The sequence below is a fragment of the Vicugna pacos genome, chromosome 12 (assembly GCF_048564905.1).
Source record: "Vicugna pacos chromosome 12, VicPac4, whole genome shotgun sequence".
Classification (NCBI taxonomy): Eukaryota; Metazoa; Chordata; class Mammalia; order Artiodactyla; family Camelidae; genus Vicugna; species Vicugna pacos.
The window spans coordinates 36,493,743-36,510,958 of record NC_132998.1 but is presented as its reverse complement, the minus strand read 5'-3'; the positions used below and the strand labels follow the sequence as shown (position 1 = coordinate 36,510,958).

Below are 17,216 nucleotides of genomic sequence, written 5' to 3'. Positions count from 1 at the left end.
TATTAAAGAGAAGGGAAACATCAGAATGGAAGGTGTCTATGATAGGGCTGAATTGTCCCAATTCTCTAATGCCTAAGAAAGCATCCACACTTTGCCATGTTGCCCTCTCTACAGTGTCTCCTACTGGAGAAATCAGAGTAGATTTCCCACTGAAGTGGGACTTGGCATATGACTCTTTTTGGCCAATGAAATGTTAGAGGCTATGGCACAAGCAGAGACCTTAAATGTGCTCCTGTAGTGTGGCCTGGCTCCTTGTGCTTCTGTCCTCTACCATGAGAAGAACTGTCCCAGGTAGCTGCTTGTCTAAGGAATGTGTGTAGACCTGATCCCATCGGTAGCCCAAAGCAGAGCTGCCCCAGCTGCCCCACAGACCTGTGAGGAAGACAAAGACATATTTTTGGTAAGTCACTGATGCTATGGAGTCTTTTTTACATAGCATTCGAGTAGCAGAAACCTGACTAATAAGATGTCTTTCAGGTGAATCTTAATAAAAAGATATTTACTTCCTTTTTTAATTTTAATTTTGGGGATGCTGAGAATGACAAAGGAGAGGCTAGAGAAAGAATCCAAATCAGTGAGGAACATTGACCGACCATTCTTATGCTCAACTCAAGCCAGCAAGTGATAAACAAAGGATGAAACAGTGCTAAGATAGATATCATTAAAGAGGTCTTGTTCTAGTCTTTGTTTTTCAGAGATTGCAAGTACTGCATAGTAGCTCCCTGAAGAAGCAGCGGGAAGAAGAGGCTTCATTTTTAGGAATGCTCGTCCTGTGTTTCTGCAAAGGTGGACACAGCAGCTACCGGCTCACTGACTTCAGCAGCAGGTAGGATCGTCATGATATTTAACTGCGGTAGGGAAAGGGCTCCAACTAGTCAGGGAGAGGCCCGTCCCTGGCTCATCTTCAGAGCAGGTGAGCTGTGATCAGAAGCAGGGATGTGGGGGTGGGGGTTCTTTTCCAAGAAATCCAGTAAAAGTTCCAAGCCTATGCTTTGAGCCAAAGTTGTCAAGTTGGACTAACCCAGAATATATGAACCAAGAGTGAAAAGCAGAGGTTCTCTGTGGCAGGCAGAATAATGCCATAACACCACTTCAAATCCTGAGAACCTTCACATGGCAAAGAGGAATTAAGGTTGCCAATCAGCTGACCTGGGGAGATTATCCAGGTAAACCCAGTATAATCACCAGCATCCTTAAAAGTGGAAGACGGAGGCAGAAGAGGAACAGCCAGACAGACGGTGGCATGAGAAGGGCTTGGTCTATATTGCTGCCTTTGAAGATGGAGGACTGAGGCTACTAGCCCCAGAATGTGGAGCATCTGTAGAACCTGGAAGAGGCAGAGAAACAGGTTCTCCTCTAGGGCTTCCAGGAGGACACAGCCCTGCTGACACCTTGACTTCAGCTCAGCAAGACCTATTTTGGACTTCCAACCTCCAGAAGTAAGTAAATAAGATAATAAATATGTATTGTTTTAAGCCACTAAATGTATGGTAATTTGAAACAGCAGTGAAAGGAAATTAATACATTCCCCAACAGGAGTGCTCTTACAAAAATGAGGAGGGAAACACTGGGCACGCAAACAAACAGGACAGATGTGTATGGTAGACTAGGTCTCTGTTCTGTGGCTCTCTGGATATTTTTCCAGGGGAGACAGAATACACTTTAAAAGTATGGTTGATAGTAGCGTGCCCATGTTCCACAGAGCCAAAGCTCGGAGCACCTGTGAGCAAAGCAGGAAAACCTGAGAGCATTGCTTGGAAGGCACTCTTACACAGACTTGAAACGGTTCCTTCACTTACCAGCTGGGTAATCCTAGGCAAGTTACTTAACCTCTCTGTGCCCTAGTAAAAGAGGATGATAAATATCTACCTGATGGAGTTTTTATGAGGTTTGATGACATTAATACATATAATTAAGAATCATGGCTGGTATGTGGTTAAGGCTCAATAAATGTTAATGGTTGCTTTTATGACTAATACTACTAGACAGTGTAGTAATTAGTAATCCTGGGTCTGGAGTCAGACTATCTGGGGTCAAAATCAGCTCTGTCACTTACAACATCAATGCTTAGGCACGTTACCTAACATATACGAGGTCTAGTTTTTGTTTGTTTGTTTGTTTGTTTGTTTGTTTGTTTCAGTGGAGGTACTGAGGACTGAACCCAGGACCTTGTGCATGCTAAGCACATGCTCTACCAATAAGCTATACCTCTCCCGGGCCTAGTGTAAAATGAAGATATTAAAGGTACCCATAGTTGTGATGGGAATTAATCAATTAATACATGTGAAGTCCTAGAACAATGTCTCATGTGTCCAATAAATGCCATCTGTCATTATCATAACCATCATCATCATCATCAGTAAGATGGGATCACCATCACCCTATATGATTAAAAACTAAACAACCACCATCATGAATTCAGTAGCATCTCATGTGATCATCTAGACCTTTTAAGTTAGGAAGAACCATGGGAGTCACCCAGAGCCACCCACCTTTCCTTTTATCAGGAAATCAAATCATAGTAGCAGCTGGGTGAGATGCATATATACTATATGAAATGATAGGAAAGTGGGAAAATTAGTCCTCAGAAACACATGGTAAGGAAAGACTCCTAAAAGAGATATGAAGAGAGCCTACCTGCTTCTCTTTTTTTCTGTACTCTGCAATTATACAGAGTTCTACTTGCCTGTTGCTTTTGCTTCAGTGTTTTTACACTTTGTAACATAGTAAGAACATTAGGTTAAGGAACCTTGCCGTTTTTCCTATTCAGAGCAGTCCTTTCAACAGTACCAAGAATTCCCACTTTGGTAGATAATGACAAGAAATATGACAGCCCATTAGTAAACAAGCAAATCATTTCATGGCAACAGTTGATTTAATCAAAACATTCTGGTTTTTCCCTCATCTGAACCCACACAAGGAATGAACCAATCCAATTGGAAAAAATATTTGTTTTATCTTTGCCACATTTATTTACTCTTAGGGACTGTTTAACTTCATTGGGCAGAGAAGTTGGAAAGAACAAAAATACTCGAGTCACTGAACAGTCTTCTCTATCTCTGGCACCAAGCAAGAATGGCCTGGAGGAATTTCCACAGGGGTCTGTTCTTGAGCCGTTTCTTGAAATCCTTTGCTTTCATCTTAGTTGGGGAGAATTAAACTGTTCATGTGCCAAGTATTGGGGTGTGAGGGTGTAGAATGAGGATTAGAGAAAATAAGTCAGTCATGTAACAATCCTGCCAGCCAATGCAAATGATTTCAAAATATGAAATACCCATTCCACAAAATGTACTGACAATTTTGTATGTGCAAAGTATTGTGTAGGCATTACAGGAAGGCAAAGATAAATTAGAAATGGATTAAATCTCAAGGAACTCCCAGTCAAAGAAGTCACATAAAAAACACACAGATCCCTGTGGGGAGTAGAAAGCTATGGGTGTGGTTTAGGTTGGATTCCTGCAAGCAGAGCTAGAGTAGGGCTTGTGTGCTTTGTTGAGGGAAGGCTCTGAGGTGAAAACTTGGAGGATGTGGGTGGAGGAAGACAAGGCAGGAAAGAAGCTAGGCAAAGAGGTGGGGGTGGGTGCAGCCTCAGCCTGATCCCATGAGGAGCTCTGAAGGATAACTGTTGCCTGCAGTATAATAAAAAACATATTATCTGGTCCTTGTCCCTGGTTCCTGGCACAGAGCTCCTAGAACACTTAGAAATTATCTTTTGTATGCTAATGAGATGAGTCCTGTGGGGTCCCCAGATAGCTTTGGGATGGGAACTGGTTACTAGAAAAACCAGCCACATTATTAGAGGGTTAGAATTTTCAGCCCCACTCCCCAATCCTTGGGGAGGGCAGAGGACTTGGAGATTGAGGTCAATCCCCAGTGGCCAATGAGTTAATCAGTCGTGCCCACATAATGAAAACTCCAGAAAACCCCTATACAATGGAGTTTGGAGAACTTCTGAGTTGGTAAACACATCCATGTTCGGGAAGTATGGTGCACCCCAACTCCATAGCACAGAAGCTCCTGTGCTTGGGACCCTTCTGCCCTATGTACCTCTTCATCTGGCTGTTCACTTGTATCTCCTTTATAGGAAACTGCAGTAGTAAGTGGAGTATTTTCCAGAGTTCTGTGAGTCATTCCAGTGAACTATCAAATTTGAGGGGGGCATCGTTGGAACCCTTGAATTTGTAATCAGTTGGGCAGAAGTGTGGGTCACCTGGGGAAACCAATTGTGGCTAGCATCTGAAGTGGGGGCAGTCCTGTGGGACTGAACTCTTTAAATTGTGGGATCCAACGTTAACTAACTCCAAGTAGTGTTAATTGAATTGAATTATTGGATGCCCAGCTGGTGCTGGAGAATTGGTTGGTGTCATTAAAACCCATACATTTTGTTTTCAGAATGGTGTCAGGGAACATCATGCAGTACCACAAAGCTGTTCCAACTTGAGGCAAAGGGGAGGGGCTTTAAAACCTTGTATCAGCTAGCCAGCCTTTGGCTGTGGGCTGCCCTTGGGGATAAAATAGCCTCACAAACATTTCTAGGTAAGATGGCTTCCATGAATCAAGGGCAACTCTCCAGAGATGGGTGCAGCTGTAAGCCTGTAGCAGTTGACACTCACAGCAGCTGTTGGGAAGGCCACACCTGCCTGGTAAAGGCAATCTGGGCAGAACACAGCAGCACTGATTACAAAGTGGCATTCAGAGGAGGGTGGGAAAGTATTGGCGGAAATGCCTGTGAGATGTGAAAGGATCTACTGAAATCGGGAGGCTGAAAGGCCATTCAAATGGTTGTTCTTCCGAAAAAAGCAAAAGATTTCTTGGAAAAGTTACCAAGGAAATTCCTGCTTGAAGATTCCAATAAGACATATTAGCCAGAGTTCTCAGTACCAATAGGAGCAAGTAACTTGCTAAGGGTCACTCAGAAAAGGGGTAGAATTCGAGCCCAATCAGTGTGACTCCCATGCTGCCGTCACTTGCCAAGCCACACTCACCTCTGCCTCCTTTGTACTTTCTCCTTAGTGCCCCTATAACTCAGTGGTTCTCAAACTTCAGCTGGCCCTCTTCAAACTGCCTCTTCAAACTGATTGCTGGCCCTGAGAGTTTTGATTCCAGTTGTCTGGGCGCAGCAAAGAGGGCCAGCTGCATAATTCATTTGGTTCAGGGCAAAAGGACAATGCATAGCCCTGTTCTGGGGTGGGGAAGCCCATCTCCCCTTCCCACAGGCCTACAGCCCTGGTGCATCCCTAACAGACACCCTCCCCCCGCAAGGAAATGCAACCTCCACGCCAGGACTCACTGAGGACCCGGATCAGGGACGGACAACAAGAAGTCCCTAAAAGGCCTCAGTAGAACTGCCAGCTTTGGATGGGAGTAGCCGCTGCCTTGCCCTGGCTTGAGCATTCAGGGGTGCCCATCCGACCCCAACCCTCCTGTGTTTGTCCCTAGCCCCAGCTAGGGACTGAGGAAGATGGCCAACACAAACTTCCCCTCATCAGTGCAACCCAACTGCCGCCTGGGGTGGTTAGAGGCAGGACCCTGGGGCAGGGAGGGTGGGGGCAGATGGCCTAGAACCCAGGCAGGGAAGCAACGGGAGGCAGGTCCATCCATGAGCCGAGGGTCCAAGGCCCCGAACTTGCCCCACTGTCTGATCAGACTTCACTTAGGAAACACTCATTGTAAGATAAAATTAAACTTCAACTGCCAGGCTCTTCTGTGTGTGGTTGCACTGGTTGCACGCCCATGAATTCCACTCTGGCCAGGGGATATTTGCATTTCTAGCAAGTTCCTAGGTGTTTCTGGGAACCGTGTAATCATTCTTTTTTTTTTTTTTTTTTTCAGATCAAATGAGGCAAAACATTGCTCCACTCTGTGCCTTTCCTTCCCTTCTCTGTTAAATGGTGATACTCCTGCCTCACAGGATTGGGGGACAAGACACAGGGGACAATCCCTACAGAATGCTTACTTAGCACAGTGCTAGAAATGCCAGCCAGACTCTATAATGTTAGCAACAGCTGCACTGATAATCATGATAATTATTGTTATTGGTCCCTCTACTTTTGTGCAGGCTATTGTGTCTGATGCTTTTATCTATTTTTTCCTGCCTATTTCCTCTCTGCTGTCTGTCACCTCAATTTAGAGAAGGAAGCAGAAAAGTATAAGGATCAGGTTGGGGGTGGGAGGGATATCTCACGTCGAAGCCAGCTATTGCCAAAAGCCAAATCAAGAGGAGATATGTAAGGACGTTGCCATTCGCTTTAACAAGTATCAAACTTGGATCCTCTGAAATTGGCACTGGAGGCAGAATCTGAGCGTGAGGAGGGGCAGATAGAGCACTGTTCCCCTGGGGACCCAGCTTCTGGTCTGTAAAGGACACATGAATATCTTTTGGGAGGAGACAGTTCCAGGTGTTATTTAGAGAAGGACAGATACAGTTCTGGGGATGGAGATGCGATTCTCACTGCCACCCCCTCCTGTCCCTTCAGGAGTGAGTAGGGAGAGGCCACTTTCCCTTCAAAATCTAGACCAGGTTATGACATCCAGAAGCACGAGACTGCAGCATGGTTGGCTCATTTTCACCAAGCTTTTTGATTTTTTAATGTTGTTTTCTTTTATTTCCTGTTTTTAAAATTGAAGTATGGTTGATTTACAATACTGAGTTAGTTTCTGGCATACAGCATAGTGATCCAGTCATACATATATATACATATTCTTTTTCATCATTGTAGGTTATTACAAGATATTGAATATAGTTCCCTGTGCTATACTGTGGGACCTTGTTGTTGATCTATTTTATATACAGCAGTTTGTGTCTCCTAATCCCAAACTCCTAACTTATCGCTTCCCCAGTCCTTTTCCCCTTCGGTAACCATAGTTTTGTTTTCTATCTCTGTGAGTCTGTATCTGTTTGTAAATAAGTTCATTTGTCTCATCTTTTTAGATTCCACATATAAGTAATATCATATATTTGTCTTTCTCTATGTGACTTACTTCACTTAGTATGATCATCTCTAGTTCCATCCATGTAGCTTCAATATGAGGCTTTATTAAAGTCAGGCTTACCTGGCCTTGCTTGCTCTCCAGGGCTCTCCCATCTCATCCCACGTGGAAAGAATACCCTGTATTGAAACTCTAGAGCAAGGAGACTAAGGCCCAGAGAGAGGATGAGATTGAGTTGCTCTGCAGTGGGTCTCAACCTTGGAATCTCCCTAGGAGTTTAAAAAACATCAGTGCCTGGGGCCTACCCCCAGGGATCCTGATTTAATTCACTCAGGGTACATTCTAGGCATCGGTGTTTAAAAAACTCCACAGGTGTAACGACTGTGCAGGAGGTTGAGAACCACTGGTGTAGGGCTTGCAGTTCTGGGTGGCTCTGAGGACACGTCCATGCAGAACGAACCACCCCATCAGGGGCACCTCCATTATTCACAGTGGTGTGTCCTATCCTTGTATCTACCCAAGATGTCATCATAGGACATGGCACACACACCCACAAGAGAGAGATGCTCTGAGGTGAGGATGGGGTATGGAATCATTTTAGGAGGAAGTGGGAGGGTGACTGGGTCACAAGTAGGCACAGGGTGAGATAAAGAAACCAGGAAGTGGGATTCTAGGGTTGTGTCTAGAGTATGTCCCTTGGAAATAAAATGAATGATAAAATCTCCTGTTGCTGTTCTGATTGGCAGGAGCCCCTTCTTCAAGGCCTTAATTCAGCTGTGCTGGGGAGTGTTTTCACCACTGTGTCCCGATTCTTAAGCCTGGCATAGGTGCCAGATGTTTATGAGTTTCGCCTGGTCTGCCCTCTCCTCTGCCAGACACAAGGTGCCAGCTCCAGTACAACCTCCTTACCTCAAATCAGTTCTGCAAACATTTAAGGAACATCTTTGACAGCAGCATGTGAGGAGCTAGGGAGCACGAGATAAATAGCTGTCACCATCGCTTGTTAATACTCTTCTTATTATGTTGACCTCAAGCAAGTAAACTTCCCTCTCGATATTTTAGTTCCCTAACCTGTAAAAGGTGATAATAATAGGGCTTATCTTTAAAGGTTGTCGTGAGGTCTAAATGAGTTAATGTATCAAAACACTTAGAGGGATGCCTGGTAGATATTAAGTACCTAATAAACATTAATCCATATTATGATAGGATTAATATAACTACTACTACTACAGCAACAATAGTGGATAAGCCAGATACAGTCTTTGGACTTGTGAAACTTACAGGCTAACAGGGAAAGCAAGCAATTTTAACAGAGAGGTGGGTGTTAACATAGCCAGAAGTAGAGGTGCTGTGGGAACATTCGGAAGGGGCCCCCATGCCAGATTCAGGGGATTATTGAACATTTCTTAAAGGGAAACGATGGCTTAGCTGAGACCTGAAGAATGATGAAGAGATTTTCAGGTATAGGAGGGACTGGGGGGAGGGGGAGGGAGAGGGAGAGGGACATTCCAACCAGAGGGACTAGCAATTTCGAGTCAGCAGGTGAGAGAGGAGTGGCTCAGCAGAGAAAAGGAGGACACAGGAGGGACATCAGACAGCCTGGGGAGCAGGGTGAGGAAATGGGACTTGATCAGAAATGGAGAAGATAAAGTTCCTGCCTTTGGGCAGCTCCCAGTTAATCGGGGCAGATGAACATGAAATAGATACTTTATTGTTTTTATTATTTATTTAATATAATGTGAGGATAGAGAGAAAGGGCCTGTGGGAGAGAAGGAAGGGCTTACAGAAAAAGCCACAATGAAAGGCCCAGGTCAGCATGGACCAGTGCCACACAGGAACACTTCTTTTTTTCCAAGCATGCCCTCTCACCTCTCTGCCCACATTCTTTTGGTGTAACAACATACGCCACCAAGTCAGAACCTTACTGTAACTCCCAGTGCCATTTTCTCACACTCATTCCTCACATTCAGCCAATGGCCAAGTTCCAGCTGAGCTGCCACCTCTGTTACCTCTAATTGCCCTATGTGTAGGTTTTAAGGGTTCTTTTCAACAACCCTGTCTATCTATCTTGCTTTGCCCTGATCAAATTCAGTTTCATTCCCAGACTGCCAGAGTGATCTCTGCAACATGTAAATCCAGCCATATCTCCCTCTGCGGCAAAACTGTTCAGTTCGACAGCATCTTGCTCTACCTGCATTTCTACTCACCCACAGAGCTGTCATAAGCTAAAAATGCACGTGTGTCAAATATCTTCAATCCCTCTGGGGAAATGTAAGAGTGCTATTTTTGTTTATAATTTCTTTATATTTTTATTTTTGTTGAAATTGAAATATAATTGACATATAACATTATTTAAGTTTAAGGTATAACATGATTTGATACATTTATATATTGCAACATGATTATCACACGATCACATAATTATCATTTCTTTTTTGGAGTAAGAACATTTAAGATCTAGTATGAAAGTTATTTTTAAACCAGTGTTTAGAAATAAAGATAAAACAGTATCTTCTATTAATCTGTAATTTCACTGAGCCTGAGTGATTCTCTTTTTTGAATAACCTGAAGTGGGGAGGTGTGTCTAGACCTTTTAGTTGTAGGGATAAAAACAAAAATCACCCTTACCTCTTTTATTTGTCTTCCCAGAGTGAGAACCATACAAACGCCAAAATACCGGTTAGAGGAAAGGAAGGTTATTCAGTGATGCGACTGATGGAATCTTCCATGTACATTGACTTCTTTGTCTGAGAAATGTAGAATTTCAGCTTTCTCCCCTTTTATTGTCCTCCTTTGAGGCAGTTCTTTTCTGGTTTTACCTTTTTAAGAGTCAGGTTTATTGGAGAATAATTTACATAAAATAAAATTTACCTCTTTACAGTGTATTGTTCAATGAATTTCGTTGATTGTGTACACTCATGCAACTGCTGCCTTAATTAAAGATATGGGACATTTCTATCAACTACAAATGTCCTCTCCTTGCTTTTTTGCAGTCACCCTCCTCACTCACCCCCATTTCCAGGTCACATCTGATTCCATGTAAATGGAATCCTGTAATATGTAGCCTTTTGTGTCAGGCTTCTCATACTTAGCATATTGCTTTTGTGATGAATTCATATTGTTGCATGTGTCCATAATTTGTTCTTTTTTTATTGCTGAGTATTATTCAACAGTCTGGGTGTACCACAATTTGTTTACATATTCATCTATTGGTAAACATTTGGGTTGTTTCTAGTCTTTAGCTATTATGAGTCAAATTGTTATAAATAAGAGAGTTTCAGTTGCTTTGTATGCTCACCAATGTTTGGTCATGTCAATTTAAAAAATTTTAGACATTTTAGTGGGTGTGCTTGTATGTTGGTATGCATGTTTTAATTTATATTTTCCTAAACTCAAATTAGCATCTTTTAAAACATTTTAAAATTTATTTTAAATTTTTTTGTGGAGGAGGTAATTAGGTTTATTTATTTACTTATTTCCTTAATGGAGGTACTGGGGATTGAACGCAGGACCTCATGCATGCTAGGCATGCACTCAGATTAACACTTTTTATTGCCATTGGTTTATATTCTTTGATGAAAGTGTGTGTTTAAACTTTTTAGTTGGATTTTTAAATATTCTTCAATATTCTTATTATTTTTTATAAGTATTCTGGATAAAAGTCCCTTATCAGATACAGCATTTTCTAATAATTTTCCAATTCTGTGGCTTTTAAAACATTTTCTTAACATTATTTTTTATACCAGCTTTATTGAGAGATATTCACATAACATTGTCTTTTGAAGAGCAGAAATGTTAAATTTTGATGGAGCTTAATGTATTAATTTTTTATTTTGTGATATTTGTGTCCTAAGAAACCTTTGCTTAACTCAAGATAACAAGGTTTTCTCCTATATTTCTTTTATAGTTTGGTCTCTTAACATTTAGGTCTATGATTCATTTCAAGTTAATTTTTGAGTATGGCTGAAGTAAAAGTCAAAGTTCCTTTTTTTTTTTTTAAGATATATAGATGTCCAGCACCATTTGTTGAAAAACTGTCTTTTCTCCATTGAATTGCCTGGGTGCTTTTGTTGAAAATCAGTTGACTATATTTTGGTGGATCTATTTCTGGACTCTCTAGTCTATTCCTTTGATCTATATGTCTATCTTGAGATATATGCATTGTCTTGATTCTGTAGCTTTAGAGTAAATCTTGAAATCAGATTTCAACTCTAACTCAACTCCTCCAACTTTGTTATTCTCTTTTCAAAAATCATTTCTAGATCCTTTTCATTTCCAAATAAAGTTTAGATTCAGTTTGTTGATTTCTCAAACAACAAAATAAGCTGTTGAGGCTGTTGAGCTATATAGTCAGTTAGGGAAGAACTGACATCTTTACAGTATTGACTCTTCCCATCCATGAGCATGATTTGTCTCTTGATTTGTTTAATTCTTCCTTAATTTCTCTCAGCATTAAATTTTTTCAATGTACACGTCTTGCACATATTTGATTATATTTATCTCTAAATATTTCATGTTTTTAATCTATTATAAATGGTGTTTTTAGCATTTTCCATTTCCAATAGTTTGTTGCTATTAAATAGAAAAGCAACTTATTTTTTTATATTGACCTTGTATCCTGAAACCTAGCTAAACTTGCATATTTGTTGTCATAGCTATTTGTATTGTTGACTCCTTAGAATATTCCGTGTAGATGATTATATTTCACATTTTTACTTCTTCCTTTACAATCTATAGACTTTTATTTATTTTCTTGTCTTACTGCACTACTTATGACCTCCAATATAATGGTGAAAAGACGTTGTAAAAGTTGACATTCTTGCTTTTTTCCTAATCTTAGGAACAAAGCATTCAATCTTTTACCATTAAGAATGATATTAGCTTTTTTTTCCTTTGGCAGATGAGGTTTGCCAAATTGAGAAAGTTTCTTTCTTTTTTTTTTTTCCAGTGTAGAGCACAATTTTTCAGTTATACATGAACATACATATATTCATTGTCACATTTTTTTCTCTGTGAGCTACCATAAGATCTTGTATATATTTCCCTGTGCTATACATTATAATCTTGTTTATCTATTCTACAATTTTGAAATCCCAGTCTATCCCTTCCCACCCCCCACCCCCTTGGCAACCACAAGTTTGTTTTCTATGTCTATGAATCTGTTTCTGATCTGTATTTTTGTTTGTTTGTTTGTTTTGTTTTTTGGATTCCACATATGAGTGATCTCATATGGTACTTTTCTTTCTCTTTCTGGCTTACTTCACTTAGAATGACATTCTCCAGGAACATTCATGTTGCTGCAAATGGCGTTATGTTGTCGGTTTTTATGGCTGAATAGTATTCCATTGTATAAATATACCACCACTTCTTTATCCAGGCATCTGTTGATGGACATTTAGGCTATTTCCATGTCTTGGCTATTGTAAATAGTGCTGCTATGAACATTGGGGTGCAGGTGTCATTTTGAAGTAGGGTTCCTTCTTGATATATGCCCAGGAGCAGGATTCCTGGGTCATATGGTAAGTCTATTCCTAGTCTTTTGAGGAATCTCCATACTGTTTTCCACAGTGGCTGCACCAAACTGCATTCCCACCAGCAGTGTAGGAGGGTTCCCTTTTCTCCACAGCCTCTCCAGCATTTGTCATTTGTGGACTTTTGAATGATGGCCATTCTGACTGGTGTGAGGTGATACCTCATTGTAGTTTTGATTTGCATTTCTCTGATAATTAGTGATATTGAGCATTTTTCATGTGTCTATTGATCATTTGTATGTCTTCCTTGGAGAATTGCTTGTTTAGGTCTTCTGCCCATTTTTGGATTGGGTTGTTTATTTTTTTCTTGTTGAGTCGTATGAGCTGCTTATATATTCTGGAGATCAAGCCTTTGTCGGTTTCATTTGCAAAAATTTTTTTTCCCATTCTGTATGTTGTCTTTTTGTTTTACTTATGTTTTCCTTTGCTGTGCAGAAGCTTGTAAGTTTCATTAGGTCCCATTTGTTTATTCTTGCTTTTATTTCTATGGCTTGGGTAGACTGCTCTAGGAGAACATTTTTGAGATGTATGTGAGATAATGTTTTACCTATATTTTCTTCTAGGAGGTTTATTGTATCTTGTCTTATGTTTAAGTCTTTGATCCATTTTGAGTTTATTTTTGTGTATGGTGTAAGGGAGTGTTCTAGTTTCACTGATTTACATGATGCTGTCTAGTTTTCCCAACACCACTTGCTGAAGAGACTGTCTTTATTCCATTGTGTATTCTTGCCTCCTTTGTCAAAGATTAGTTGACCAAAAGTTTGTCCAAATTTGCTGGAAGTTTTTATGATGAATAGATGTTGAATTTTATAAATGCCTTTTTTTAAAACATGTATTGAGATACTTATATGATTTTTCTATTTTTGAGATGTTGAGATTATAAATTTTACTGGTTGATTTTGAATGTTGAACCAATTTTGCCTCTCTGGAATACACCCAAGTAGATCATGATATATTATCCTTTTTGTAGATTTCTGGGTTCAACTTGCTAATATTTTGTGACTATGCTCATCAGAGATACTGGTTTATAGTTTTCTATCTTATCTAGCTTTGGTATCTAGATAATGCTGGCCTCCTAAAATCAGTTGTGAAATGTTCCTACTTCTATTTTTTGGGAAAAGTTTATGTAGAATAGGTGTTATTTCTTCATTAAGTGTTGGTAAAATTCACTAGTAAAGCCTTCTGAATCTGGAATCAATTTCTTTAATAGAAATAAGGCTATAGAGGTTATCCATTTCTCTTTGAGTGGGTTTTGGTAGCTGGTGTCCTGTTCTTTTGTGGTGGTCTTTGTGTGAAATGTTTGCATATTATTATTGTCTTCTGATTTTCTAGTTGCTATCAGTGATGTTTGTTTATTCATACCACTTTCTTTTATTGTATCATTTTTACTATGCCATCTTTATTTTTGTCCATTCAATGGCTAGGATTAACAGGTTACAATACAATTAATCTGACTGACAATGAATATGTGGCAGGGGAAATTTGGTGGTTGTAGCAGAATGGAAGGTATTGTAGACCTTGGCTAAAAACATTATGTCATTAAAGACAAGGATTTGCCTGATGACTTTGTCAGACAAATCTGCCTCTTTTAAGTATTGGTTTTAAAAATGGAGGGGGAAATAAAAGGGACAGGGGAAATTACAATAAAAATCTCCTTCTCAACAAGCATTGGAAGAGCCAAAGGGATTAATGGCTGGATTTATCAGCATGATGTTCACAGAGTTATTTCTAAATAGATTTTTTTAGTACTTTATAAGAAACAAGACTTTAGGGTTTATTTTGGGGTTATTGGCACATACTGAAAAGTAACAATTTCTTGATAGAGATTATTTTACAACAACACAGAAAGAACCCAACATTTCCCCTGAATTCCTTATCCCTAGCCTATGTTGAAATTGTAAATAACCTTTAAAAATGTGACAGCCACATTTGTTAGAATAGCACTTTCAGTGATTTGAATGGCCTATTTTAAAAGCAAACTTACCCTCCATACTACTTTTCCACTTAAAATGTTTTCTTTGTTCATACTAAACCCTATACTTTCCTAAGGACAATTTGTTTACAGGTACAGAATAACCTACTGAATCTACTTTGGTTTAATTTACTTACAAGTAAAGTAGATTTTTTTTCCTACCATCGTCCATGGGTTATTATAGGAATAAAATCAGGTATATGCTATAATGTATTGGTGAAGAGAGATTAAAACCATCATATAAAGGCAAACTGACGATATTATATTGCTTTCCTTTATGGTAGGGCATGATTATTATAATTTAATGTGCTAGGACAGCAGAAAATCCTGTATGTGTGATCAGCATGAGATGTAGATAGAGGTTGTCCTGTGGCTTGAGGAGGTGGCTACTGTTTGTATGTTTAGAGGTTGCCTTTTGTAGCTCTGCCACATGCCTTTGGTTAAAGTTAGTATCACCCATGATTGCCAATGTCCAGGTTGGTTCACTGGGTGCTGCGACTTCTCAGAATTCCATGACTAAGCTGGGAATGGTGTTTGTTATTTACTAATAGGTATTTCTTCTGCCTGTTCTGCTGACCACATCATCACACCAGGCCTTGACCTTTGTGAACTCCTCTGGAAAATCAAACATACCCAGAAGCTGCCCAGGCTTAGGTCTAATAACACCATCAACTGCTCTTTGGGAGGTCTTGGAACAGAGCTTGAAAGGTGATTTGAATGAGAAGGAAGCATAACAGCTTATCGAATCCAAATTTTTCATGAGAAAAAAGGAATCCAGGGAGTTAAGGGGCTTAATCAAGGTCCCCTCTTCATGAAGCCTTTCTGGACTTCTCAACGTGGTTGTAGTGGTGCTTCCCAGTTGTTTGCAAAATCACTCTGTGCATCTCTGCATGACTTTTTAACTTGTGTTAAAATGATTTGCTGATGGTGTCTCTCACTAAGACCAGGCTGAGTTACATTTGTCCACAAGGCTTGGAACATTTTCAGCTCTCATGAATATTTGTGGAGTGGGTGAGTCTTTCACATGCTATCTACTAGGTACTGCAGTTGTGAGGTCAGGCTCATGGAGATTAAGGAGAAACCAAAGATGAAGGAGAGCCAAAGTTCCTCTTGGTAGCAAATCAGAGTCTGTAGGCTAACCCAAAGACTAAGCTGAAAAGCCCAAGTTAGCCAGGGAAGATGAAATAGTTAAAGGGATCCAGGCCAGAAAAAAGGGAGTACCAGTGTTTCATTTCCCCCAACTTGTAGATGCATTTGATCGATTGGCTCATTCATTCAATAACTTTATATTGGGCAGCTATTATGGGCCAGGAGCTATTTTAGGCATTGGAGATACAGTAGTGAATACAACAAAGTCCCCCTTATAGTTTCAATGGGAGAGAGACATTAAACAAATAACAAATGAAAAACAATTATATCATCAGGCAGTGGTGAGTGCTGAGATGAAAAATAAAACAGGGGAAAGAAATAATCACTGATAAGAAAAGGGAGGCCTCTCTGAGCAGACCTGAGCAAGGTGAGGGAACAATGCCACGAGAATATTGGAGAAAGAGCATTTCAGAGAGAAAATGTACAAAGATCCTGAGATAGGCTTGGTGTGTTTGAGAAACAAGGAAGCCAGAAAATTAGGGCATCACGAGGGAGGAGTAAAGAGATAAAATTATTCTGCCCTCATGAAAGAATGTTCTTTCTGGCACCAAAGTCTTATGATTGGTGATCCTCTGACTATATAGACCAATTTCAATAGAGTCCTGTACGATGCTGGAAGCAGACCTTTACCTCTTAGGAGTGCTTTAATGGAGAATATCCACCTCCTAGGACAAGGGTTCTCACCTGAGGTCAACAGACCCCTGGGGATTCACAGTCAGGCCTCAGGTTGTCAACTACCCCCCAAATCTGTGCCTCCCTCCGGAACATTTTTTCTGCAGAGAAAGTCTTAGACAGAACCTGCATGCATATATCTGTAGGGCCAGACAGGAATATAGAAGAATGAAATGGGTCAGGTGTGAGGACTCAGCTACCTTTTGCCCATTAAGGAAAGAAATGTGCTTCGATTCCACAGAGAAATAAGCTCTGTCTCATTTGTCTTGAAATGTTCAGTCTTTTGGTTCTATCCTTGACTTCCCCACTTCTGGTAGAGACTTAGGGCCAGAGAAATACTTCACAAGAATACCAACAATGCAATGGTGATGACAAATGGCAGGTGATGTTTAGAGGTGGGGGATCCACAGAGGACAGTGAGGACTGTGATGAATGGGATAGCACGTGCCTCCCAAAGGCAACAGCCACTACTTAGCTGCAGCTGATCACTGCCTTCAGATCATGACAGTGGAACCCAGTACTGACAGATCTTAGGGTTGATTAAGAAAAAGCAAAAACCTGGATCTTTTGGCAGATAAAATCTCCATTTTTTAATTTGGTTCACTTCTTTTTTTTTAGAATCCTGACAGACCAACCATAACATTCTGGGGGGATGGGGGTGGGAGGTCAAATATGACCCATAGGCAAGTGGTTTGTGAACTCTGATCTATAGGTTTTACCAGAATTTCTGGAAGAAATCTGTGTCTTAACATTGACAACTGTTGTCCTAGAACATGATTCCCCTTCACTTCTGTGGGTAGAAAGATGGAGGGCATAGCCACCCACCATGCTCCTGAGTCTCAGAAGCCTAGGGAACGGCCATCTGCCTAGCTTCCCCTCCCCTCACCCCTGGCCCAGCAGCACCTGCTCCTCTTCCTCTCTCCTCCAGTGAGTGTCCACCTTACACTCACTGGAGTAATGGT

General features: G+C 40.6%; 1 long non-coding RNA gene across 1 annotated transcript; it reads left to right on the top strand.

Moving 5' to 3' along the window:
- The first annotated feature begins 862 nt into the window (after positions 1–862).
- On the top strand, positions 863–9,807 carry LOC140700201 (uncharacterized). The gene is made up of 3 exons (XR_012078515.1): positions 863–1,439; positions 5,833–9,201; positions 9,580–9,807. It is a non-coding gene; the product is annotated as an uncharacterized lncRNA (long non-coding RNA).
- Positions 9,808–17,216: the final 7,409 nt, after the last annotated feature.